A 26,500-nucleotide genomic window follows, 5' to 3' on the forward strand; every position below is an offset into this window, starting at 1 on the left:
CATTCCGCTCATGTTCCTTACTCTGACCATTCTGTTGCACCTGGTCCTGCTCCTGCACCTGTTCCAACCCTGCATACACGCTCCCTGCTACTTCCCTGCTCCCAGTGTCATTGGATTTCCCGGATACTTAGACTTGGATACGTTTATCTATTTATGGACCTTTGCTGCCTGACATAATCTCGGATACTTTGACCTTGCATTTGCTTGCTTCTTTTGTACTCTTTGCTTGGACTTTATTTATTTAATGTAAAATTCCTCCACATACCTCTTAGGAACCCATCCTCACTTCCAGATTCTCCTAGAGGAGGTGCTTGTAAGGGTGTGCTATTTTACTACCATTGGGTTCCAGTTCCTGATCTGCCTACCAAGTTTGTGACATATTGTAAGTTGACTCACTAGGAGCTCCCAGTCGGCTCCTCCGGACTCGGCAAACACAGAGAGTTGCGGCTTCCATCTTAGCGTCTCACATGCTCCAATGGTTCCTGAAAGCCAAACAGACTTGCTTTATACCTTTGAATGTTCTAGAGACCAAGCATATGTACCTTGCACCTGCATATGCTCACCTGGTTCTTGAAAGCCAAGCAGACTTGCCTGATACCTGTGTATGCTGACCGTTGTAATGAAGCTGTACCAATCTGGTATCCCATGACAGTCTCACCACTAGTACCTGTGGGGTATCCTCTGCCTGCGGAGAAACCTGTGTCTACCATACCAGTGACATCCTTTCTCAATTGAGCTGTGCCTGCTGTACCTATGTGGTATCCACATGGAATTCCATGTCATAATTGTCGCGAGATTGATCTGCCGTAGTTATTAAAACATTAAGATTTGCAAATGTTGATATTTGTGATGTAAAATACGATCCCACGATCTCAATCTGACACACATCGATGCAAGTTGAAAACCGTGGTATTCGAGCGGAATCGCGTTCATTCGCCCTCCTAATCGACACTATTTGAAGCTCTCTCAAGTTATGAAAAATTCTATAGTTACGCTTGCGTCTTTTCCGACTCAGCATACCTAGTTTTCAATCCGCCACCCTTGAGGTCGCAGATGCCATAGAACTCATTGGGAGTCTGAAAACACAGAAAGCTTGATGCTTGTTTGATGCTGCAAGAGAATTAAGTATATTACATAATAAAAGTAAATTAGAAACCTTATTAAAATTGTATATATTTTCTAAATCAAACAATATTATCAGGGCCGGACTGGGACCAAAAAAAGGCCGGGCATTTTAGAGCAAAGAGGCCCACTCCCCCCACCACCACCACTACATATGGCAAGTATATTTGTTTAAGTACTGATACCCTGCACCCACCCTTAGTGCCTGTCTAAATGTCTGCTTTTCAAATAAAGATACAGAGAATAAAGAGAAATTAATAATAGGAGTAAATATAAAAATTTGTTCAAGATTTCTGCTATATCTGAATTGTGAAAGAAAAAATAAAAGAAAAAATCTATAAAACTGGTTGTAGCTAGCCTAATTCAACAAAATAAACATTAGAGAATAGATCAACAATGATCATCCTAGGCAGCCATAAGCAATTCAATCAGAATCAAGAGAGAAAAAGAGAGAGAAACAAAAAGAGAGAAACAGAAAGAGAGAGAGATTAAGAAAGAGAAAGAGAGAGACAGAGAAAGAATGAAAGAGAAAGAGAGGAGTGAGAGAGAAAGAGAGAGAGAGGGAGAAAGAGAGGGAGAAACAGAGGGAGAGAGAGGGAGAGAGAGAGAGAAAGAGAGAGAGAGATAAAAAGAAAGAGAGAGAGAGCGAGAGAGAGCGAGAGTGAGAGAAAGAGAGAGAGAGAGAAAGAGAGAGAAAGAGAGAGAGAGAGAGAGAAAGAGAGAGAGAGAAAGAGAGAGAGAGATAAATAAAAGAGAGAGATAAATAAAAGAGAGAGAAAAAAAGAGAGAGAAAAAAGAGGGTAAAAAAGAGAGAGAAAAAAGAGAGAAAGAAAGAAAGAAAGAGAGAAAAAAAGAGAGAGAGAAAAAAGAGGGGAAAAAAGAGAGAGAGAAAAAAGAGAGAAAGAAAGAGAGAGAGTAAAAGAAAGCGCGCGCGAGAGAGAGAAATAGAGGGAAAAAGAAAGAAAGAGTGAAAAAGAGAGAGAAAAACGAGAGTGAGAGTGTGCACAGGGTAGGAATCACTTTCAGAGCCCATATAATTAGCTACTTCCAACACTTTGTTAGAAAATGCTCAGTCTGACTCTAAAATTAATTAAAAATTACAATAAAAAAAGGTGATTGCCTGCAGTGGTGAAACTGTTAACTTTTGTGAGAAGGAGGGAGGATTTAATGATCTCCATATCTCCCTCCTGTTTGACCTATAGGAACAAGTGACACCTGATCAATGCCTTCCTTTAAACTTCCCCCCTAGGTCAGTGTTACACAAATCCAGTCCTCAGGACCCTTACACGGGCCAGATATTTATTATATCTTAACTAGAGCACAGGGGAAATAATCAGCTGATGGGTGAGTTTATTGTTTTACCTGTGCTCTAGTTAAGATATAACTGCCCTAGCTGATGTTTGTTCCTATTAATCCCCCTCCCAACAAAATACAGAGTATGTCAAAAGGCTGGTGTCTGTTACCTTTGGTGAACTGGGACTCTTCCACTTAGGTGAGATTCTCTGGTGACTTCTGCTGCTGCCAACCTGTCCTGTCCACTGACAGTGCTACCAGTATGGAGAGGAGGATGAAGTAACAGTCAGAGAGGCAGGCAACAGTTTGGCAACTGGAACTTGATTTCAAGGGAGGGAGACTGTGCCACTGCCTGCTGCCAGACTAGGAGGTTTAGATGTTGGTCTCTAGCTAGCTCCCCTCTCCCTTGCTGGACTCCATGCTGTGGCAAGTGCCAGTCGGTAAACTGTTGCCTCCCTGCAGGGTGCATATATTGTATGAAAACCAGGTGTCTAATATATATATATATACACATACACATTCACACACACTTGTCATAAAAGGTACCACACTTTATGAAAATAAAAAAATTAAAGAAAATTACTTAAGAACAATGTCTCATTGATTGTCTTCTTAAATGGTTCTGTGGATAAATTATTCAGAACCTGTTTAATTAACCCTTTGACTACACCTGTTGAGCTCTCTAATAGTGGGGCAGTGATGAGAGTGGTGGCAGGCGCTAGTTGCATTAACCTGGGCAAATAAATTATTTAATTTAATTTACAAAAAGCCAAAAAGAAGTGAATCCCCCTGGTTAGTTCCTGAGACTAGAAAGGTCTCCAGAAACACCTGGAAGAGCTTTATATACAGAGACAATTTAACTCTGTGCCCTTGGGAAACCAATTACAGCCAGAAAAAAAAAAACACAAAACAAATCATTCAGGCTTCACAGCAGTTAATATCATAAACACAGTGTGTTTAGGGTATAAATATACATATTTTTTTGTGTGGCTGGCATAGACACTTAATGAAAGTTAACCTGAAAGTGGCCCCCAGTAATGAGACCATAACACCCACAAGTGGCTGAGAGGGTGCCATGGGGTATTTAGTTTCAGTAAGTGAATAGGCAGTTGAGCATGCCCACATCTGCCTAGTGACCCATGCCTTTACTTATATGAGGGCAGGGAAAACATCAGCAAGTAAATGCATGAGTCCTCACCTACCTGGCCGCCTGCTTAGTCGAAGGCTCGTCATCATCGTCGCACTGTAGTGCACTCGCCTCTCAGGCCTCTCCTCACACTGGGCTGTCAGTTGAGTCTGGCACCTCACATACTCTGCTCATTAGCCCCCCTCACTCACTGAATGTCATGGAGCCCTCAGCCAGCCCAGACCCTCCCGGCCCGGCGGCAGCATCTTTCCGGCCGGCCTCCCTCCAACCACTGACAGTGACACACAGGCAGCCGCAGCACTAGTCTACAATACTCTCCTCTAACAGCCGCTGCCTCGCACTCGCAGCCTCTGTCACGTGGACCCAGCACGCAGCATGCCGGCATCAGTGTAGTCAAGTGCAGCCGCGTGCTGGGCGTGTGTGTCTCTGTCATTACTCAGTGTGCTCAGATCAGACCTGTCAGTACTCAGTAGCAATGCCAATGCTGCATGCATAATTTACCGCTGATTTCCCGAAAGCAGCAGTACGCCTGTGCGGCCGGGACGATCCGAATGGGGAATGAATGTTTATGTTTGTATATGGCCTGAAGTGGAATTTGATGCTAAAGTGCTGCACAAATTAGTATACACAGTCAATAAAGTTTAAACATTAAGTTAAAATGTATATTTCCCCCCCCAAAAAAAATTCAGTTCTCCCAAAAAAAAAAATGTATGCCGCGAGGTCGCAGTGGGTGGGGCTAAACTACCTTGCGGCCTAACGGGCATATGCCCGGTATGCCCGACGTCCAGTCCGGGCCTGAATATTATTGCTCCACAATTGGTGCACTAGTAGATATAGGGATACAAATAAAAAATACATTACTACTTATGGATTATGCTACAACTTTGTCTCTCATTACAAAGCAAAGGGACAATGTTATTTCTACATATTTGGTGCAAAGTTTTGCCCAAACTTGTTGCATTAATAGATATAGAGATAAAAATGAAATAAATACACAACATAATAGAGCTAACTTCCTTTTAATTTGTTGGAAAATCTATGTGCATCATGTTTACACAATGTAATACAGGTCCCATTCTCCACTTCGCGCCAAATTTGACGCAACACTAGTGAATTTTTCCACCACTTTTGATTGAAACATGCATAATCACATGATTTATGACATCAGCCAATCTGATTCAGATACACATTATAAATTATCAATAACGAATCAAATTACTCGATACTTGTGTCATTGATCACTCATCAGAACTTGTAAGTGCCATTTATTACATTGTGTATTATACTTTGAAAGGATGTATATGGGAAATTAGTATTAAAGATAAAAAATTATGCTGAGATTAGGACACACAGTGTAATATTTTAGACAAGGATTTTAAAATTCGAATTGATGTTTGATTCAATATTGCAAACTATTCACTGCACTGTTTTTTTTCCTCTCCTGTAACTCTCTTTTGGTATGTGAATAGAGTGTATATGTATATTAAGCAAATGATTTTAGGTTGTTAATTTAGTCCTGCATTTGTTGTACTGTTATCCAATGTCTTACTTCTAATGTCTTGTTAATTGCCATGTGATGTTCAATCCTTATCAATACTTGCTATTATTCTTAAATTTATAGCTGTCTTATGCCATAGTTTCAACCTCCTCCAAAGTTTACTGTCTGTTTACTTAACTTATCTCACCCTGACCAGACCAGAATCTAACTTTCGAATTGGCCCTTCATTTGTCTTTGATTTATCAATCATGTAATTTAGTGGACACAGCTGACTTCCCTGCCTATATATTTAACATTAGCTTCAGCTGTGCATTGCACTGGGCAGTGTGCATTGCTACAACAACATATATTTACATTTTTGAAGTGAACATTTTATAAGTGAGGCATAAAGAAATAATTATACAATAATTGTACAAGGATTGGGCAAGGGGCAAGACACAAGGCAAGTATTTTTGTAAAAATGCTCAGTATATCCATAATCATTTTTGCTACCTCTTGTCTCTATAACAAACTACTTTACTCAATTACTCATTCTCCCTCTCCACCTGCACTGTTCATTAGCCCATCTCTCTTAAACTCACCTTACTTTTGTAATCATGAACTTTAGCTATTCCTAAACACTCTCTCTCCCCCCTGCACCTCGTCTCAAAAACTCTCATTACTGCAAATCTGTATCTCATCTTATGTCACTCTCCCTCTTGCTTTTACTATCTGCTGGTGACATCTTCCCTAATCCTGGTCCCCAACAACTGCCTAGCCATGCACATCCATGTGTACTGTCCCATAGACACAGAAAACAAAACTCTGCCAACCTTACTCACATTCCTATTGCATCTAAAGTCACTACCCCTTTCACTTGTGCACTCTGGAACTCTCCCTCTGTTTGCAACAAGCTCACTTCTATACATGAGCTTTTTATCTACCGCTCCCATAACCTTCTGGCCCTAACAGAAACCTGTCTCTCTCCGCTAGACACAGTATCCACTGCTGCTCTGTCACATGGGGGTCTCCACTTCAGCCGCACTCCTAGGTGTGGTAATAGACAAGGAGGTGGTGTAGGTATTTTGCTTTCCTCTTGTTGTACCTTTCAACAAATACAACCCATCTCTTCACTCACATTTTCCTTATTCGAAACCCACATGATTCGCTTATTCTCTCCCCCCCCCCTTATGTGTTGCAGTCATATACGGACTCCCTGGCTCCTCAATTTCTAGATCACTTGGCTACCTGGCTACCTTAATTCGTTTCCTCAGACACCCCTGCAAACAACTTCTGCAACTCACTTCTTCTTTCGGTTTGTCACATTTGACTGATTCTCCCGAAGAAAAAGACAGTCACTCCCTTGACCTGATCTTTAGCTATTGATGCACTATTTCTCAAACATCACAAACCCCCCTTTTCCTATTTCTGACCACCATCTCCTCACTTGCAACATATCATCCCTCCCTACAACTCTCCCTCCTTCTACTCCTCACACCAAACTTTACTGAAGCATTATGTCATTAGATCAGCAACAGCTTGCTAATTCCCTCAAACCTCTCCTCTCATCCTTCTCCTCCTTTTACTGCCCTGACCAATCTATCTGCCACTATGATTCCACCCTTACATCTGTCCTTGACAATCTAGCCCATCTTACCATAGCTCGGAAATCACACACTCATCCTCAGCCCTGGCATACTCCTCTGACACGGCACCTACGCAAATGTTCTCATACTGAGCATTACTGGAGAAAGTCTCGGAGTTCAGCTGATTTTCTTCATTACAAATTCATCTTGATCTCCTACTATTCTGCCCTTAATCTCTATAAGCATCATTACCTCTCTACTCTTATCTCTAATATTTCTTCAAACCCAAAACATATGTTCTCCACTTTCAATACTCTTCTCCGCCGACCCCCACCTCATAATACAACTTCTTTGTCAGCTCAAGACTTTGCCAGCTACTTTAAAAACAAAATTGTCTCCATCAGAAACTAAATCAGCTCTCAACGTAATTCCATTCTCTCACCCCCTCAAATGCTAGCAACCAACCACAACCCACATAGCCATAAACTTAGCTTGTTCTCCCCTGTTACTGAAGAAGACGTTTCGGCTCTTACTACATGTCCCCTTGACCCTATCCCCTCACAGCTACTCCCCTCCCTCTCTTCTACCCTTACCCCTATATTCACACACATTTTCAACCTCTCCCTCAGCACCGGTATATTCCCCTTATCTCTGAAACATGCACTGGTCACACCTATCCTCAAAAAACCTTCCCTTGATCCAACCTCCCCATCCAACTACCGCCCTATCTCCCTCCTCTCTCTTGCCTCAAAGCTTCTCGAAAAACTAGTATATGCATGCCTATCCCATTTCCTTACATTAAACTTCATCCTTGACCCACTGCAATCTGGATTGTATCCCCATCACTCCACAGAGACAGAAATCGTTAAGGTTACCAAGAACCTACTTACAGCAAAATCAAAAGGCCACTTCTTTCTGCTTATCCTCCTTGATCTGTCCACAGCCTTTGATACTGTTGACCACCCTCTTTTGCTCCAAACCCTCCAATCCTTCGGCATCTGTGACACAGCCCTCTTGTGGTTCTCTTCCTACCTGTCAAACCATACCTTTAGTGTAGCCTTCTCTGGGGCCTCCTCTGCCCCATCACCACTTTCTGTTGGGGTACCGCAAAGCTCTGTCCTCGGTCCCCTACTCTTCTCAATCTACACGCCATCATTAGGTTCCCTAATAAAGTCCCATGGTTTCCAATATCATTTGTATGCTGATGACACCCAAACCTACTTCTCTGCACCAGACCCATCTCCTTCATTGCTAACCCATGTCACTAACTGTCTTTCTCACATCTCTTCCTGGATGTCCTCTCACTACCTCAAGCTAAATCTCTCCAAAACTGAGCTCCTTATTTCTCCCCTTCTTCCAAAATCTCCACCCCCAATCTCTCTATAACAGTCAACAACTTCATAATTACCCCACACATGCTAAATAAAGTTATTAACCCCTAAACTCCCGGAGCCCACCGCCACCTACATTATACTTATTAACCCCTAATTTGCCATCCCCTACACCGCCGCACTTACATTATGTTATTAACCCCTAATCTGCCCCCCTACACCGCCGCCACCTACATAATACTTATTAACCCCTAATCTGCCGTACCCAACGTCGCCACCACTATATTAAATTTATTAACCCCTAAACCTAAGTCTAACCCTAACACCCCCTAACAAATCTAATTTAAATAAATATAAATAAATTTACTATCATTAACTACATTATTCCTATTTAAAACTAAATACCTGTAAATTAAACTCTAAGGCCTAGATTTGGAGTTTGACGGTAGCCGTGAAAACCAGCGTTAGAGGCTCCTAACGCTGGTTTTAGGCTACCGCCGGTATTTGGAGTCAGTCAAAAAAGGGTCTAACGCTCACTTTTCAGCCGCAACTTTTCCATACCGCAGATCCCCTTACGTCAATTGCGTATCCTATCTTTTCAATGGGATCTTTCTAACTCCGGTATTTAGAGTCGTGGCTGAAGTGAGCGTTAGAATTCTAACGACAAAACTCCAGCCGCAGAAAAAAGTCAGTAGTTAAGAGCTTTCTGAACTAACTTTCCATCAGCCAATCAGAATATTCCTACCTTAATTCCGATTGGCTGATAGAATCCTATCAGCCAATCGGAATTCGAGAGATGCCATCTTGGATGACGTCATTTAAAGGAACCGTCATTCGGCGAGTAGGCGTCGGGAAAAGAGGATGTTCCGCGTCGGATGGAAGATGATGGCTCCTGAAGAAAGAAGATTGAAGATGCCGTTGATAGAAGACTTCAGCCGGATCATGGACCTCTTCAGCTCCCGCTTGGATGAAGACTCCAGCCGGATCATGGACCTCTTCAGCTCCCGCTTGGATGATGACTTCAGCCGGATCATGGACCTCTTCAGCTCCCGCTTGGATGATGACTTCAGCCGGATCATGGACCTCTTCAGCCCCCCGCTTGGGCTTGGATCAGGACATTGGAGGAGCTCTTCTGGATCGATCGGTGAACCTGGTATGGTGAAGATAAGGTAGGAAGATCTTCAGGGGCTTAGTGTTAGGTTTATTTAAGGGGGGTTTGGGTTAGATTAGGGGTATGTGGGTGGTGGGTTGTAATGTTGGGGGGGTATTGTATGTGTTTTTTTTACAGGCAAAAGAGCTGAATACTTTGGGGCATGCCCCGCAAAGGGCCCTGTTCAGGGCTGGTAAGGTAAAAGAGCTTTGAACTTTAGTAATTTAGAATAGGGTAGGGCATTTTTTTATTTTGGGGGGCTTTGTTATTTTATTAGGGGGCTTAGAGTAGGTGTAATTAGTTTAAAATTGTAATATTTTTCTGATGTTTGTAAATATTTTTTTATTTTTTGTAACTTAGTTCTTTTTTATTTTTTGTACTTTAGTTAGTTTATTTCATTGTATTTATTTGTAGATATTGTATTTAATTAATGTATTGATAGTGTAGTGTTAGGTTTAATTGTAGGTAATTGTAGGTATTTTATTTAATTAATTTATTGATAGTGTAGTGTTAGGTTTAATTGTAATTTAGGTTAGGATTTATTTTACAGGTAATTTTGTAATTATTTTAACTATTTTAGCTATTGTACCTGGTTAAAATAAATACAAAGTTACCTGTAAAATAAATATAAATCCTAAAATAGCTATAATATAAATATAATTTATATTGTAGCTATATTAGGATTTATTTTACAGGTAAGTATTTAGCTTTAAATAGGAATAATTTATTTAATAAGAGTTAATTAATTTTGTTAGATGTAAATTATATTTAACTTAGGGGGGTGTTAGTGTTAAGGTTAGATTTAGCTTTAGGGGTTAATACATTTATTAGAATAGCAGTGAGCTCCAGTCGGCAGATTAGGGGTTAATGTTTGAAGTTAGGTGTCGGCGATGTTAGGGAGGGCAGATTAGGGGTTAATACTATTTATTATAGGGTTAGTGAGGCGGATTAGGGGTTAATAACTTTATAATAATAGCGGTGCGGTCTGCTCGGCAGATTAGGGGTTAATAAGTGTAGGCAAGTGGAGGCGACGTTGTGGGGGGCAGATTAGGGGTTAATAAATATAATATAGGGGTCTGCGGTGTTAGGGGCAGCAGATTAGGGGTACATAGGGATAATGTAAGTAGCGGCGGTTTACGGAGCGGCAGATTAGGGGTTAAAAATAATATACAGGGGTCAGCGATAGCGGGGGCGGCAGAATAGGGGTTAATAAGTGTAAGGTTAGGGGTGTTTAGACTCGGGGTACATGTTAGAGTGTTAGGTGCAGACGTAGGAAGTGTTTCCCCATAGACAACAATGGGGCTGCGTTAGGAGCTGAACGCGGCTTTTTTGCAGGTGTTAGGTTTTTTTTCAGCTCAAACAGCCCCATTGTTTTCTATGGGGGAATCGTGCACGAGCACGTTTTTGAGGCTGGCCGCGTCCGTAAGCAACTCTGGTATCGAGAGTTGCAGTGGCGTTAAATATGCTGTACGCTCCTTTTATGGAGCCTAACGCAGCCATTCTGTGGACTCTCAATACCAGAGTTATTTTAAAGGTGCGGCCAGAAAAAAGCCAGTGTTAGCTACGCGGGTCGTTACCGACAAAACTCTAAATCTAGCCGTAAGCTAGCTACAATATAACTAATAGTTACATTGTAGCCATCTTAGGGTTTATTTTTATTTTACAGGCAAGTTTGTATTTATTTTAACTAGGTAGAATAATTACTAAAGAGTTATTAACTATTTAATAACTACCTAGCTAAAATAAATACAAAAGTACCTGTAAAATAAAACCTAACCTTAGTTACAATAACACCTAACACTACACTACAATTAAATAAATTACATACAATTAACTAAATTATATACAATTATCAAAAGTTCAAAAACAAACAAACACTAAATTACAGAAAATAATAAACAAATTACAGAAATTTTAACTAATTACACCTAATCTAATAGACCTATCAAAATTTAAAAAAAGCCCCCCCCCCCCCCGCAAAAAAAAAACCTAGCCTAAAATAACCTACCAATAGCCCTTAAAAGGGCCTTTTGCAGGGCATTGCACCAAAGAAATCAGCTCTTTTACATGTAAAAAAAAAAATACAAACACCCACCAACAGTAAAACCCACCACCCAACCAACCAACCACCCCAAATAAAAACCCTATCTAAAAAACCTAAGCTTCCCATTGCCCTGAAAAGGGCATTTGTATGGGCATTGTCCTTAAAAGGGCATTTAGCTCTTTTACATGCCCAGACCCTACTCTTAAAAATAAAACCCACTCAAAAAAACCTTAAATAAACCTAACACTAACCCCCGACGATCCACTTACAGTTTTTGAAGTTCCACTTGAAGGATCCATCCAGCCAGCAAGAAGTCTCCATCCGGGCGGCCTCTTCTATCTTCATCCAGCCGGAGTGGAGAGGGTCCATCCTGAAGACATCCGGCGTGGAGTGGATCCATCCTGAAGACATCCGGTGAGGAGCTCCTCTTCAATACGGTCTCCGCCGTAAACTGGATCTTGAATGCAAGTGACGTCATCTAAGATGGCATCCCTTGCATTCCTATTGGCTGAAAGGTTCCAATCAGCCAAAAGGATTAGAGCCGCTAAAATCCTATTGGCTGTTCCAATCAGCAAATAGGATTTGAGCAGTTCTCATCCTATTGGCTGGATGAAAATGTCGCCGGCTGGAAGAAGACCTTCCCTGCCGTACTTAAGGTATGGTGAGTACTTATTTCGGGGTTAGACACAACTTATAGTTAAAGGGACAAAAAGAATATATTAATCTTTCAATCATGATTCAGACAGAGCATGCCGTTTTAAACAGCTTTCAAATGTAATTCTGTTATCTAACTTGTCAATCACAATCCTTTAGAAATTGTATCATATATTTCCAAAATTCCTCATAAACTTTAATGTTTATTTTTTGTTGAAAACCATTAGATATGTTTTTTTATACGTTTTGTGATCCACCCCTAGCTTTGTTTTCTTTGTTGAAAAGCATACCTAGGTAGTTGCAGAGCAGTGATGGATTACTAGAAGCTAGCTGCTGATTGGTGGCTGTACATACAGTATATGCCTCCTGCCATTGGCTAACCCATTTTTTCAGCAAGCTCCCAGTAGTGCATTGCTTCTCCTTCAATAAAGGATACTAAAATAATTAAGAAAATTTGATTAAAGTAAGCTGGAAACTTGATTCAAATTATATATATATAGAAATGTCCAGCAAAGTGCACTCCAGATCTTGCATATATGCGCCTTGGGTGCTAGAGCCAAAATATTAATACATCAAAAACAAGCAGCACTCCAAAGGTCTTATAAGACCTTTGGAGTGCTGCTTGTTTTTGATGTATATATATATATATATATATATATATATATATATATATATATATATATATATATATATATATATATATTTCTATGAATCGTGAGAGAAGAAATTTGGTTACATGTCCATACTCATATGCTAAATCACTTGAAAGTGATGCAGCGTAACTGTAAAAAGCTGACAAGAAAATATCACATCATCATCTTTATGTAAAAAAGGCAAATAGTTTACCTCAAAATTTCTGCAGCTCACCAGAGTAAGTGCTGTGTAAAAGTTACACTTCTGCTGCTGTCCAGCTGCAAGATGAACAAAAAGAAACAATAGCCAGTCAGCATTAGCAATGCTGAGGTAATGTTTTGCCCTTGCTGAAATCTTAGAACTTACTGAAAAACATGACTGTGCCAGATGCACACTCTCTCGCAAGTCCTGGGACAAGCATCCTGACCGGCTGCTTAAAGTCTCTTTAAAATGGGGTGTGAATACTTAGGAAATGTGAGAGATGTTCAGAGAATATTTCCTAATCATCTTTTTACAGCTATGCTGCATCACTTTCATGTGCTTCAACATTTTCATTCATGATTTGGATAGAACATACAATTTTAAACAACTTTCCAATTTATTTCTATTATTAAATTATCTTAATTGTATTGTTATCCTTTGCTGAAGGAACAGCATTGCACTACTGACAGATAGATGAACTCATCTGCTTAGCCAATCACAAGAGACTTACTTTTAGATTACGAGTCTTGCATTAGTCTTAAAAAGCAGCGTTGAGAGGTCCCAACGCTGCTTTTTAATGCCCGCTGGTATTACGAGTCTTGAAATGACAGGTTCATTGCTCACTTTTTCGGCCAGACTCGAAAATACCGCAAATCCACTTACCTCAATTGCGTATCCTATTTTTTCAATGGGACTTGCATAGCGCCGGTATTACGAGTCTTCCAAAAAGTGAGCGGTAGACCCTCTCCTGTCAAGCCTGGTACTGCATTTTAAAGTCAGTAGTTAAGAGTTTTATGGTCTAACGCCGTAGCATAAAACTCTTAACTAAAGTGCTAAAAAGTACACTAACACCCATAAACTACCTATTAACCCCTAAACCGAGGCCCACCACATTGCAAACACTAAAATAAAATTTTTAACCCCTAATCTGCTGAACCGGACATTGCCGCCACTATAATAAATATATTAACCCCTAATCTGCCGTCCCTAACATCGTCGACACCTACCTACATTTATTAACCTCTAATCTGCCGCCCCAACGTCGCCACCACTATATTAAAGTTATTAACCCCTAACCCTAACACCCCCCTAACTTAAATATAATTTAAATAAATCTAAATAAAATATCTACAATTAACTAAATTATTCCTATTTAAAACTAAATACTTACCTATAAAATAAACCCTAAGCTAGCTACAATATAACTAATAGTTACATTGTAGATAGCTTAGGATTTATTTTTATTTTACAGGCAACTTTGTATTTATTTTAACTAGGTAGAATAGTTATTAAATAGTTATTAACTATTTAATAACTACCTAGTTAAAATAAAGACAAATTTACCTGTAAAATAAAACCTAACCTAAGTTACAATTATACCTAACACTACACTATAATTAAATTAATTCCCTAAATTAACTACAATTAAATACAATTAAATACAACTATCTAAAGTACGAACCCCCCCACTAAATTACAGAAAATAATAAAATAATTACAAGTTTTTTAAACTAATTACACCTAATCTAATCCCCCTAATAAAATAAAAAAGCCGCCCAAAATAATAAAAAGCCCTACCCTATACTAAATTACAAATAGCCCTTAAAAGGGCCTTTTGCGGGGCATTGCCCCAAAGTAATCAGCTCTTTTACCTGTAAAAAAAAGTACAATACCCCCCCAACATTAAAACCCACCACCCACACAACCAACATTAAACCCACCCAATCCCCCCCTTAATAAAACACTAACCCCTTGAAGATCACCCTACCTTGAGAAGTCTTTACCCAACTGGGCCGAAGTCCTCAACAAAGCCGGGCGAAGTGGTCCTCCAGACGGGCAGAAGTCTTCATCCAAGCCAGGAAGAAGAGGTCCTCCAGATGGGCAGAAGTCTTCATCCAGACGGCATCTTCTATCTTCATCCATCCGGCGCGGAGTGGCTCCATCTTCAAGATATCCGACGCGGAGCATCCTCTTCTTTCTTCATCCGGCGACTGAATGAAGGTTCCTTTAAATGACGTCATCCAAGATCGCGTCTCTTCAATTCCGATTGGCTGATAGAATTCTATCAGCCAATCGGAATTAAGGTAGAAAAAATCCTATTGGCTGATGCAATCAGCCAATAGGATTGAACTTCAATCCTATTGGCTGATTAGAACAGCCAAGGGGATTGAGGTCACATTCTATTGGCTGATTGAAATAGCCAATAGAATGCAAGCTCAATCCTATTGGCTGATTGGATCAGCCAATAGGATGAAAGCTCAATCAAATTGGCTGATTTCAACAGCCAATAGGATTTTTTCCACCTTAATTCCTATTGGCTGATAGAATGCTATTAGCCAATTGGAATGTAAGAGACGCCATCTTGGATAACGTAATTTAATAGGATGAAAGCTCAATCAAATTGGCTGATTGCAACAGCCAATAGGATTTTTTCCACCTTAATTCCTATTGGCTGATAGAATGCTATTAGCCAATTGGAATGTAAGAGACGCCATCTTGGATAACGTAATTTAAAGGAAACTTCATTCTTCAGCGGCGATCATAAAAAGAGGATGCTCTGCGCTGGATGTCTTGAAGATGGAGCCGCTCCGCGCCGGATGGATGAAGATAGAAGATGCCGTCTGGATGAAGATAGAAGATGCCGTCTGGATGAAGACTTCTGCCGCTTGGATGAAGACTTCTGCTGGCTTCACTGAGGACTTCTGCCGCTTGGATGAGGATGAATGTCAGGTCTTTTCGAAAACTGTAAGTGGATCTTCAGGCGTTAGTGTTAGGTTTTTTTAAGGGTTTATTGGGTTGAAAGAGAGCTAAATGCCCTATTAAGGGCAATGCCCTTTTAAGGCAATGCCCATACAAATGCCCTTTTCAGGGCAATGGGGAGCTTAGGTTTTTTAGATAGCTTTTTAATTAGGGGGTTTGGTTGTGTGGGTGGTGGGTTTTACTGTTGGGGGTTTTTCTATTTTATCTTACAGGTAAAAGAGCTGATTTCTTTGGGGCAATGCCCCGCAAAAGTCCCTTTTAAGGACCATTGGTAGTTTATTGTAGGCTAGGTTTTTTTTATTTTGGGGGCTTTTTATTTTGATAGGGCTATTAGATTAGGTGTAATTAGTTTAAATATTTGATCATTTATTTTTTATTTTGTGTAACTTAGTTGTTATTTTTTTGTAACTTAGTAATTCTCTTTTAAATAATTTGAGTAGGGTTAGGTTTTTAAATATGTAATATAGTTAATTTAATTTGTAGCTTAATGTAATTTTAGTATATTAGTTAGGGAAGGTTAATTAATAGTTTAGTATAGTTTATTTTAATTATAAAGGTAAGTTTAAATTTATTATAAGATAGGGATGAGTTAAAATTTAATGTAAAGTTAGCGGGTTGTTATGTTTAGGGGTTAATAGCTTAATTTAGTTTTTTTGCAATGTGGGGGGCTGGCAGTTTAGGGGTTAATAGGTTTAGTAAGTGGTAGTGATGTGGGAGGCCAGGGGTTTAGGGGTTAATAAATTTATTTAGTTACAGTGGACTCCGGGAGCGGCTGGATAGGGTTTAATACATTTAGTTAGTTGCAGCGGTGTCAGGGAGCGGCGGGATAGGGGTTAATATATTTATTTAGTTGCGGTGGGGTCCGGGAGCGGCGAGATAGGGGTTAATATATTTATTTAGTTGCGGAAGTGTCCGAGAGCGGCGGGATAGGGGTTAATAACATTATGTAGGTGGCGGCGATGTCGGGCAGCAGATTAGGGGTGTTTAGACTCGGGGTACATGATAGGGTGTTAGGTGTAAACGTTACTTTTATTCTACCATCAAAATCAATGGGATATCTGGCAGCATCGAACATACGCTTTCGCTGCTTTCAGACTCCCATTGATTCCTATGGCTTCTGCCGCCTCCAGGTACGCTGGGCCGGAATAGCTGCTAGCGTACCTGTTAGAAATTTGATAAATGGCAAAAAGTGTCAAATAGAGCCGAATTTGTATTCGGAACATCTGTAATGATGTAAGCATCGATCTATGTTGGGCTGAGACCAGCGGATCGTATGTTACTTCACAGATTTCAACTTTTGCTGGTCTGTAGGCTTTGATAAATGGGTCGAATCAGGCTCGCAACAATTACGCTGTGGAATTCCAGCGTATTTGCGGTTGATGGCTTGATATATAGGCCTCTATGTGTTGAATCCCTAGAAATGGCTTAAACATATAGTTGAAATTATTTCTTTAAAGAAACTAGAGAGACATACCAAGGATGTAATAATTCTGGTGTAGAAGAAAGGGACTTCAGCACTATTTAAAGCACTATACAAATGTTTTATTTAGACAAGTATTTTTATATATAGTCATATACTGTCATCATGGCAGAACACATATCCCTAAATGCAAAGTGCAGAAAAATAAAATGTTCAAATCAGTACATAGTGCAAAATACAATAACACATAGCATTACATACACAAATATAAAAACTATAGGCAAATATGATGTCCCAGATGGATCCTAGAGTGAGTTCTGCTAACTCCTACTTTGCAATGAATCAGACAGCCTCACTCTAGGATCATATTACCAGTGCAGCTACTGACTCTAGAAGTGAACTGTTTGCAAACGACTCAGTGTACTGTTAACTATCGGCTAGATTTAGAGTTGGGCGGTAGCTGTCAAAACCAGCGTTAGAGGCTCCTAACGCTGGTTTTGGCCGCCCGCTGGTATTTGGAGTCAGTCAGGAAAGGGTCTAACGCTCACTTTCCAGCCACGACTTTTCCATACCGCAGATCCCCCTACGCCATTTGCGTATCCTATCTTTTCAATGGGATCTTTCTAACGCCGGAATTTAGAGTCTTGGCTGAAGTGAGCGTTAGAATTCTAACGACAAAACTCCAGCCGCAGAAAAAAGTCAGTAGTTAAGAGCTTTCTGGGCTAACGCCGGTTTATAAAGCACTTAACTACTGTGCTCTAAAGTACACTAACACCCATAAACTACCTATGTGCCCCAAAACCGAGGCCCCCCCACATCGCTGCCACTCTATTAAAATTTTTAACCCCTAATCTGCCGACCGCACACCGCCGCCACCTACGTTATCCCTATGTACCCCTAATCTGCTGCCCCTAACATCGCCGACACCTACATAATATTTATTAACCCCTAATCTGCCACCCCCAACGTCGCCGCTACCTACCTACACTTATTAGCCCCTAATCTGCCGACCGGACCGCACCGCTACTATAATAAATGTATTAACCCCTAATCCGCCTCACTCCCGCCTCAATAACCCTATAATAAATAGTATTAACCCCTAATCTGCCCTCCCTAACATCGCCGACACCTAACTTCAAGCATTAACCCCTAATCTGCCGACCGGAGCTCACCACTACTCTAATAAATTTTTAACCCCTAAAGCTAATTCTAACCCTAACCCTAACACCCCCCTAAGTTAAATATAATTTTTATCTAACTAAATAAATTGACTCTTATTAATAGAATGTGAGCTCAATCTGATTGGCTGATCGGATCAGCCTATCGGATTGAACTTGATTCTGATTGGCTGATTCCATCAGCCAATCAGAATTTTCCTACCTTAATTCCGATTGGCTGATAGAATCCTATCAGCCAATCGGAATTCGAGGGACGCCATCTTGGATGACGTCCCTTAAAGGAACCGTCATTCGTCGGGAAGTCGTCGGTGAAGATGGATGACCATGGATCCGGAAGAAAGAAGATTGAAGATGCCGCTTGATAGAAGACTTCAGCCCGATCATGGACCTCTTCAGCTCCCGCTTGGATGAAGACTTCAGCCCGATCATGGACCTCTTCAGCTCCGGCTTGGATGAAGACTTCAGTCGGATCATGGACATCTTCAGCCCCCCGCTTGGGCTTGGATGAAGACGTCGGAGCCAGGACGAATCGGTGAACCCGGTGTGGTGAAGACAAGGTAGGGAGATCTTCAGGGGCTTAGTGTTAGGTTTATTTAAGGGGGGTTTGGGTTAGATTAGGGGTATGTGGGTGGTGGGTTGTAATGTTGGGGGGGTATTGTATGTTTTTTTTTCCAGGCAAAAGAGCTGAATTCTTTGGGGCATGCCCCGCAAAGGGCCCTTTTCAGGGCTGGTAAGGTAAAAGAGCTTTTCTATTTTAATTTTAGAATAGGGTAGGGCATTTTTTTATTTTGGGGGTCTTTGTTATTTTATTAGGGGGCTTAGAGTAGGTGTAATTAGTTTAAAATTGTTGTAATATTTTTCAAATGTTTGTAAATATTTTTTTATTTTTTGTAACTTAGTTCTTTTTTATTTTTTGTACTTTAGTTAGTTTATTTAATTGTATTTATTTGTAGGTATTGTATTTAATTAATTTATTGCTAGTGTAGTGTTAGGTTTAATTGTAGGTAATTGTAGGTAGTTTATTTAATTTATTTATTGATAGTGTAGTGTTAGGTTTAATTGTAACTTAGGTAAGGATTTATTTTACAGGTAATTTTGTAATTATTTTAACTAGGTAACTATTAAATAGTTATTAACTATTTAATAGCTATTGTACCTGGTTAAAATAATTACAAAATTGCCTGTAAAATAAATATTATTTCTAAAATAGCTACAATATAATTATTATTTATATTGTAGCTATATTAGGGTTTATTTTACAGGTAAGTATTTAGCTTTAAATAGGAATAATTTATTTCGTTAGATTTAAATTATATTTAACTTAGGGGGGTGTTAGTGTTAGGGTTAGACTTAGCTTTAGGGGTTAATACATTTATTAGAGTAGTGGTGAGATCCGGTCGGCAGATTAGGGGTTAATAATTGTAGGTAGGTGGAGGCGACGTTGGGGGCGGCAGATTAGGGGTTAATAAATATAATATAGGGGTCAGCGGTGTTAGGGGCAGCAGATTAGGGGTACATAGGGATAACGTAGGTTGCGGCGGTGTACGGAGCGGCAGATTAGGGGTTAATAATAATATGCAGGGTTCAGCGATAGCGGGGGCCGCAGATTAGGGGTTAATAAGTGTAAGGTTAGGGGTGTTTAGACTCGGGGTACATGTTAGGGTGTTAGGTGCAGACATAGGAAGTGTTTCCCCATAGAAAACAATGGGGCTGCGTTAGGAGCTGAACGCTGCTTTTTTGCAGGTGTTAGGTTTTTGTTCAGCTCAAACAGCCCCATTGTTTCCTATGGGGGAATCGTGCACGAGCACGTTTTTGAAGCTGGCCGCGTCCGTAAGCACCGCTGGAATTTAGAGTTGCAGTGGCGGTAAATATGCTATAAGCTCCCTTTTTGGAGCCTAACGCAGCCCTTCTGTGAACTCTAAATACCAGCGGTATTTAAAAGGTGCGGGCGAAAAAAAGCACGCGTAGCTAACGCACCCCTTTGGCCGCAGAACTCTAAATCTAGCCGTATGGTAACTCTTTTGCAATGAATCATTTAGATAACAGTACACTGATTCAAATATCTGGTCACACAGCAGTTCTCAATAGGCAAATACATCATAGTACATAGAACAGAGTATGCTGCAGGTTGTGTAAGACCCACACAACACACAGCATACTCTATTTTATGTACTGTGCTGTTTGTATTGTCAGACAGTGACTATTTTATTTTTTCTATATTTTCTTAATATATATGTGTTTATAGCATATACATTTTCCCTTTATTTCTGAATAAATATGTATTTATATGCCCACCCCAATCCCGATTGAGCATCCCATATATATATATATATATATATATATATATATATACTACCTCTATATCTAAGCTAACTTTTTCTTAGCAACAGCTACAAATATATATATATATATATATATATATATATATACTACCTCTATATCTAAACTAACTTTTTCTTAGCAACAGCTACAAATATATATATATATATATATATATATATATATTTGTAGCTGTTTCTAAGTAAAAGTTAGCTTAGATATAGAGCTTGTAGTCTCAGTACACAGGAGTCGGACTGTCTGTCCCACAACTCACACAGTCAGTGACTCATGATTCAGGAATTAATCAGCACTGCAGGAAACTAATCTGCAATCTGCGGCTCTACAGTTCACCTACTGAACATGAGGTAGAGCCTCTACCTCATGTTCAGTAGGTGAACTGGTGAATCGGTTCATGAACCGGTTCAGTTAATCGAACCGTCCGAAATGAACCGATTCACCCAGAAGAACAGAACTTCCCATCTCGACCAGAGAGACTTCCTCGCTGTTTAAAGGATGTTGCACATTCCGTGCCGAAAATTATCTGTCAGAGAAGTTCCGCTTCATATTAACAAGAAGAGTCCTGCAAGCAAACAAACATTGGGCAACAGAGTGCCTAGGATGCCCTGATGAAGCCCCGTTGATCAGCCAATGGGAGTGAAATGTGCATAGGTGGTGGCTAGACGCTATGATGCCCGATGTTTGTTTGCTTGCAGGACTCTTCTTGTTAATATGCAGCTGAACTTCTCTGGGAGATAACATTTGCGGCACGGAATGTGCAACATCCTTTAAACAGCGAGGAAGTCTCTCTGGTGATAAACGCATATAGGAGAGGTATTGTGTAGCTCTGACATGGAACCACTATATGTGGAGCTTGCTTTAAATTTGCTGGCTGTCCAGACTGTTTTGACTACGACTCAGCTTTTACCTTCTTGCACGCTGACTTCTCCTTCATGCTATGGACTATACTTTGCTTGACTGCTTTGCTTAAAAATTACCGGTATACTAATAAGCAATAATAACACTGAATACTTGTTTGCCTGATAAGCAACCCTACTTTGAAAACTTGGATGTCTGTTGTGGTTTTACTCCCATATTAAAAATATACACTCATTGCTACCTTACCGCTCCTTATATTACTAACTCTACTTGCATGCATAGATCCCCATGACAACCTGCCCAGACGAGGCCTGTATTTCACAGGGTTTGGTGAAGCAGGGTGTTGCATGCCAAGCAAATTCATCTGGGACATCAGATTTGCCTATAGTTTTTAGATTTTTGTATGTAATGCTATGGGCACTATCTATCAAGCTCCGAATGGAGCTAAAGACCGCTGCTCCATAACCCTGTCCGCCTGCTCTGAGCAGGCGGACAGACATTGCTGGAATTCAACCCGATCGAGTACGATCAGGTTGATTGACACCTCCCTGCTGGCGGCCGATTAACCGCGAGTCTGCGGGGGGCGGCGTTGCACCAGTAGCTCTTGTGAGCTGCTGGTGCAGTGCTGAATATGGAGAGTGTATTGCTATCCGCATTCAGCGAGGTCTTGCGGACCTGATCCACATTGTCGGATCAGGTCCGCAAGACCTATGATAAATAGGCCTCTTAGTGTTATTGTATTTTGCACTATGTGCTGATTTGAACATTTTATTTTTCTGCACTTTGCATTTAGGGATATGTGTTCTGCCATGATGACAGGATATGCCTATATATAGAAATATTTGTCTAAATAAAACATTTGTATATTGCTTAAAAGAGTGCTAAAGTCCCTTTCTTCTACACCAGGATTATTATATCCCTGGAATCTCTTTCAAGTTTCTTTAAGGAAATATATGCCTTTGGGTCTGCACCATTTATTAAAATATTAATAAACTATTCATTTTATTGAGCTTGTTCTACTGTTTAAAATATAGTTAAAAATAGCTCTAGGGCAGCTCCAAGGATAAAAGGCATATGTGTGTAGCCACAAATCACCAGCTAACTTCCCAGTAGTGCATGTCTGTTTCTGAAACTAAATAGGTATGCTTTTTTATTTTAGGATACTCATAGGGGCCCATTTATCAAGCTCTGTAAGGAGCTTGAAGGCCCGTGTTTCTGGCGAGTCTGAAGACTCGCCAGAAACACAAGTTATGGAGCAGCGGTCTAAAGACCGCTCCTCCATAACCCTGTCCGCCTGCTCTGATGAGGCGTACAGGAATCGCCGGAAATCAACCCGATCGGGTTGATTGATATCCCCCTGCTGGCAGCCGATTGGCCGCGAGTCTGCAGGGGGCGGCGTTGCACCAGCAGCTCTTGTGAGTTGCTTGTGCAATGCTGAATACGGAGAGCGTATTGCTCTCCACATTCAGCGATGTCTGTCGGACCTGATTAGCAGTGTCGGATCAGGTCCGACGGACATATGATAAATAGGCCCCATAGAAGGAATAAAGGGGTTAATCACAGTTCTTTAGAAAAGCTTATCAGATTATTTATCTACAAACCCTTTCATAAATGGTGACTTTCTGTAGGAAACCATTAGATAAACTTTTCTAAAGGACTGAGATCGACCCCTAAATCTGTTAAGTAGAATAAATTAAAAAGTATCGTAACAACATGGCATATTCTGTCTGAACCATAAAAGTTAAATTTTTAACTGTCATGTTTCTTTAAACACACAGACAAACAAATAAACACATACTTTTATAGTGTAAGACTCTTTTTATAAGAATAAAATAACTATAAAAAATGTGATTGCAGGAATACTGATTTACTATGTTGCCTTATACACTTGAGATATCAAAGACACTACAACATACCAAGTACAAACCATACCCTTATATTCTAGTCGAAAAGACCGAAACTTGGGGGAGGTCAAAGGATATAAGTGTCTCGTGCTCCTTGAGCTGAAGTTACACGTTAAATACTCATATTGCATAGAGCTACAAAATGTTTTGGCTCTCTATGAATAAATGATAATTCTTTGAACGGGAGAAGGGCTTACAGGGATTTCACAATAAGTAATACAGAGCTTTAGTCTTTTTCAACTGCCAAAATATACAATTGGAGATTCGGAATTGTCTGGAGCCAATCACTCTACGGCATACTTTATGTACTTAAAAGAAATGTAATATTTTTATTTTTTTAAAAACCCTTTCTCCACATTTTATGCTAACGTACACATTTTTAAGGCATTATGTTTATTGAAAATAGACTATTAAGGAATATTTAATGTTAAACATACATTTCTTAATTATTATTTTTTATAAATAAATGTGTAAAATTCACACAGGCAGATAACCCAAACTCTTTGGAAGTATCATGGGTCTATATTTTTTCCCCTTTATATGCTGTATTTATGAGTAAAATAAGTATCATTTAATGTGTCATTAGATGGAAACAACTGAAAATAATACCGTGCCCCATACTAAGCTCTTAAACGTTCTGCCAACAGACAGAAGCTGATTATTTTTCTCATGTCTAATGGAGAAAAATGTGTGGCTTTGCCAAAATAGTTCATTTAATTATGCTTTTTTAACCTCAAGAAACAAGTTTGCTTTTCAACAGTAATATAATGCAATTTTGCCTCTTTTCTATTCAAAATATATATTTTTTTAGGGGAAAAAAAATCTAAAATATAGGAAAATTAGTGAAAATGAAAGTCCCAGTGGCAAGTATTTCCAGTTGCTATTCTCAAGTCTTGACTGAGCAAAGATGTCACGATGTTCTAAGGTAGCTAAGCATATACCTTCCTATAGACACAACATTACTATTCAGCTGGTATGCATTTTTAGAAATTTTCATTTGGAGTGAACATTTTGTGACTGGCGAGACATTAATGAACATTTCTCTTTGGACACAGCAATCTTTTGATCGTCGGCCCTTCAGTGAGTTCAACAGCCGGAGGGGAATCAGTACATAAAATTTAGAGATGCAAAGAAGTTGACACAAAAGCTAAATAGTGAATATAACTTTAACTTTTAAAATTTTCTATATTAAAATCTGTCGGGAAAATATTAGGCTGATTTGTAATTTCAAGGCATAAGATCAAAATGTGGAACAACGGACTTAGCAATACACGTTTAGTATTAGTAATATCCAATAACAACTGATTTTACAATTTGCAGTGTATTACCCAATCACAAAGTTCATTAAAGCTATAATATGCAGACAGTAGCAAATCACATTCAGGTCCAGATTAAAAGTGGAGCGGTATTTAACGCTCCCTCTCACGCGCTAACTCCACTAGACGTAAGCTTTTTACTAGCTTCGGATAGTGCTCGTATTACAATTTGAAATTAAAAAGTTTTTGTTCCATGCTAACCTGATACGAAAAGCAGAACTTAGAATATTATGATTGCGTTAACGTATTCCCCCATAGAAGTTAATGGAGCAGAAAAAGTGAAAAAAATATAATACCATATTCATGCGGAAACCTGATCGCAAATGTTTAAGTGTGCTAACCCGACATGAAAATATGAATATTTCAAATCCCATTGCTCTTCATATATAAAAGAATATCTATTTAAAAATACATAGAACATATTCTGCTATCTGCAGAACATTAGACCATGAAATATTTACATTAAATACACAGTATAACACTTTATTGAATATTAATAAAGCATAAATATATTTTTAGATGTTTTCAAGTACTTAACTGCAAAGGGCACCATTGCACTATATGTATATTTATGTGTTTATATGTGAATTATGTCTGTAAATACATATATACGCATATAAATGCATAAGTACATATTTACACACATATATGTGTGTATATATATATATATATATATATATACATTCATACATATTTAGACATGTATATGTATGTATCTCTATGATAAAGCAGTTTGCGTTCCTTTTTTTTTCCAACACCTGAGACCTCGTATCTTTGAACCCTTATAACTTTTTTGTGCAGTATTTTTTTAAATCGTTTTTTTTTTATTTAAAAGTGTTATTAAGAGTGTAACTGTACTTTTAATGTATTTTTGATGTGTCACTTTTTTGTTTTGCAAAACAGCTAACCAGAGCTCTGAGGATGCTACAATAATTCTAGCGTAAATCGCAATTGTCTTTATGTGTTCATATTTACTTTCAACTTGTACTACGAGCACTACATTAAATGCACGCAAACACTCACAATAAACCCTTTTTCGCTCACACCTAACTGTTAATGCGCCACTCGTAATCTAGTCCTCAATATTTTCTTGTTCAGTTTACATATGTTAACAATAGAAGAAGGAGTTGGTTTGGTCAGGTAGGATGTTGGACAGTCAGTTCACCCAATCATATTTTTATATTCTAAATAAACATTAACCCGCCCAGGAACTTGGGTTTGATCTTAAAAAAAAATGCTGGTTAAACATATGCAAATGCTTATTATTTATTTCAGAAGTATGTTTTCGCAAGAGTGTTGAAAATATTAAAAAAAAAATCTATAATGTTGGTGGTTAAATATTGTTACTACTCTAATGCAAAGTGGTGTCCAAATAGGGATACATTTTCTTATTTATTTATCTATAAAGGAGGATACTGCTGCTAAAGCCTCTACAACTTTATTAATATAATGGGAACATGTACTTTAATTGTTTTATTTTACTAAGTGGCCATTAATAATTATTTCTCCATCTCATATTATTTTTTAACATTAATAGGTAAAAATCAATTAATTGATATTGCAGTGTGTGTGTTGGGGAAACTTCATTGTAAGCAAATTTGCCGGTGCAGATTGAATCATTTAACCCATTAAGTCCCTTTTACAATTTGTTTGAACTATATGTGAATTATAAAACACAGTTATTAACTCATTGAAATTATAAATTACCAGAACATTTAAGACCTGTAAAACCTTATACAGATAAATGTAGCTTTTCTACAATAACTGTTAATCTATTGTGGGGATAAACGCATTGTACAAACAATACAAAACCAAAGCAATTTAATGTACTCACAATTTAATATCTGTACTATCTGTTCTAAACTATTAAACACACTCTGGGGCAGATTTATCAAGCAGCGGATGCTCAATCTACCCCCGTATTTTCACTTTCCCCTGAAACTGAAGTCAAGAAGCAGGGGTCTTAAAGGGAGATGAAACCCAGATTTTTTCTTTTGTGATTTAAAAAGAGCATGTCATTTTAAACAACTTTCTAATTTACTTCTATTATCTAATTTGCTTCATTCTCTTGACATCACTTGCTGAAAAG

This window comes from Bombina bombina, chromosome 1, assembly GCF_027579735.1.
Source record: "Bombina bombina isolate aBomBom1 chromosome 1, aBomBom1.pri, whole genome shotgun sequence".
NCBI classification, from domain to species: domain Eukaryota; kingdom Metazoa; phylum Chordata; class Amphibia; order Anura; family Bombinatoridae; genus Bombina; species Bombina bombina.